The following is a 2,860-nucleotide window of genomic DNA, read 5'->3' as shown; positions in this document are numbered from 1 at the left end:
TTGCATGAAACAGAAAAAAAAAGAAGCTGGTTCAGGGTAACAGATGCCCTTAGTTTGCAGTTTCTGCTCTTTCATGTTTGATGGATCTACTGCCAGTTCAGCTGGGGAAGAGTTCATCCATGCTATCCGAATATGGCTTATCAGCTTTGTGTCTTTGTGGAAGCCTCGTGCTGAGTGCATGACATCTCTGGACGCCTGCAAAGTCATCCTATCTCTAAGCTAAGATTAGAATTTCAAACAAAACTTGTTACGAAGCAGGATTTTCTGAAAGGGGCTGGACACAGCTATAATGTGGAAATTTCAGATTCATGTCTAAGCACATTACTTAATCCTTTTTTAGATAGGCATAATTGTAAAGTGATATTTACCATAATATCAGTAACTCTTGTGGGTGGAGGGGAAATGAAACAGCAAGAAGGGAGATGCATGATGGGCCGTAACAAAACTGGACCCAAACCTGCCATCAATTCTGATCATTTTTTGCCCAAAAAGGCTGTGTTCACAGCACTCAGACACTATGTTCCTTACAAAATGGGTTAGGAGACATTTTGGGAGATTTTCCCAGCTATTACTTAAATCTCAGGCTTAAATGTGCATGTGGCAACCAAGCAAGTATTTAAAAGGGCAAAGGGGAACATTTTTAGTAGCTGTCACTTTCCAGAGCATATTCATACACTGTAACTTGGGGAAGTGGATGCTGTGCTCAAAAGCATGTCTCATAATGTTTAACCAGGACAAGGGAATAGTTCTGGTGCTCCTAATTTTCACATCCCAGTAGTCATGGCCCAGCAGGCTTTCTCAAAGCAAATGTCAAGCGTAAGAGAGGAGGAAGGCATCCCCTCCTGTGAGGGGTAAGTTCTTTCAGTATTGAATAGGTGGAGATGGAAAGACGGGATTTGATGAGCACTTTTCGCTCGCAGCGGTTTCTGTTCCACCTGACCAGCTTGAGGAAGGTCCCTCCTTACTCCCACCTGCCCTCAAAGATGATTTTGATGCATTTTGCCAGACTAGCTGCTAATCCACACGCTGATGTGTCGCACAGTCCCAGTCACTGCCAGCAGAGATGGGGTGAGGAGCACACGGGCAGCTGAGGGGCCTTGGCAGGGTGAGAAGGGGCTGAGGCTCAATACAGCCGCAGTGCTGGGTTATGCTCTAAGGTGGCAAGGAAATAAAAGTGACATTTCTTGGTGTTTCTGTGTCCCTGTTTATAAAGCTGTGGATTTCAATAACTTCAGAGGAAACTTGTGCAATTGGGCATCTGACATGAGTAAATTTGTGTCAGAAGCAAAATAATACAATTCAATGATCTTATGAAAAAGGGGAGGGGGGGGTTCCATGCAGTTCCCAGGCAGTTCTTCATTTTTTGAGATGCAGCTAGCAGCCATACTGGGGAATATCAGTCTTGTTTCTAGCCCCAGCATGGAACAAATACTTCATAGGAGCTAAAAGGGAGAAAGGACGAGGAAAAGGAAAAAAGGACAAGGGAATGGAATTTTTTTTCACGTGTATTAAATCAGTTATTTTCAGTAGTTACACCCAAGTGAGATGCACTTTTGGAGGCTGCATCAAACAAATGAGTCAGCCCCTCAAGACCAGTCTCTGCCACCCCATTTGTAGCAGGGTAACGTCCTGAGTTCTCCAAGCCCAGCCCATGAAGTGCGATAGCTAGCACCAACGACGCTGATCCTGCAGGTGCCCACCCGAGTGACTTTATAATGTATGTGTACTCAGAGCCTGGTTAGAATCTAAAGGCAATTGTTTTAGATCCTGATTTTTCAGACTGGAGCTGGTCATCTGCCTAAAGTTAATTTCATACACAAATGTTTAGCTAATTGCCTAATATGACTGGGGCTTTGAGTCTGGCTCTTTTCTGACTACTGGATATCTGGTATTAGAAAAGGATAGTGCTAGAAAAGTTTCCAGGAATCACTCATCTATTTAAAGTTGAGCACGTGCATGTGTTCAACAGGGTGGATATCTTCAAGCTGAGGATTATACTGCCTGTCAAATGCGCCTTCTCAATTTTTCCAAGCCTGAATACAGTTAAAACCTTCCTGATCACAGCAGGCCTGTCAAGCGTTTCTTTCTTTCTTTCTCTAGTTTACAGAAAGAAGGAAGGTATCGTGTTCTGTATAAATTTTATACCATATAGGTCATTCGCTTGAGTGATATGCAGGAAAGTTTAGAAACGTCCCTTCTGTACACACACGCATTCCTTGGACATGGGGGAGTTAATGTGACACAATGAAATCTCTGCACTTTGCTTCATTAAAATCTAAATTTAGATCTTTCATAACGTTGATGTACTGTTTATTCTTCCTACAACAAACCCTAAGACTTCGGAAAAAAAGCTGCAATTTCCAAGAATGCAAGTTTCCATTAAGCACGAGAGCCAAAACTGTAAACCTCGACCTGTGGGAAAAAGAATGAACTTCTGCGATTTCACTGTTTGGTTTTTGCCATTGTGCGTAATTTCTCCTATACCCATCCCGTACACGAACACCCGTCTGCCAACGCCCGTTACGCCAGCCGAGCATTATAACGGGCCCGACCCTGTGCCCAACGAGAGCTGTGAACCATAAAAAGGAACGTCTTTTTTTCTCTTCTTGCAGAACCAGGTAATTAAGCTTGTCAAAAGCAGCAAAGGCCACGAGATTCCGCCTTCGGTCCTCCATCCAAACACTTAACGCACGTGTGTCGCTTTCCACCTGCAAGCTGCCTCGCCGAGATCCGAGCTAAAAAATGAAGTTCAGGCGCCCCAACTCCCGGTTTACCGGAGGAAGCAACGCAGCCGGGGCTGGGCTTTGCCTACCCAGCCAGAGCCAGCTCCCTAGGGAAAAGACACGACCCAACACCTCCC

Source organism: Haliaeetus leucocephalus, unplaced genomic scaffold (genome assembly GCF_000737465.1).
Source record: "Haliaeetus leucocephalus isolate CR32 unplaced genomic scaffold, Haliaeetus_leucocephalus-4.0 Scaffold473, whole genome shotgun sequence".
Classification (NCBI taxonomy): Eukaryota; Metazoa; Chordata; class Aves; order Accipitriformes; family Accipitridae; genus Haliaeetus; species Haliaeetus leucocephalus.
This window is presented reverse-complemented; position numbering follows the sequence as displayed.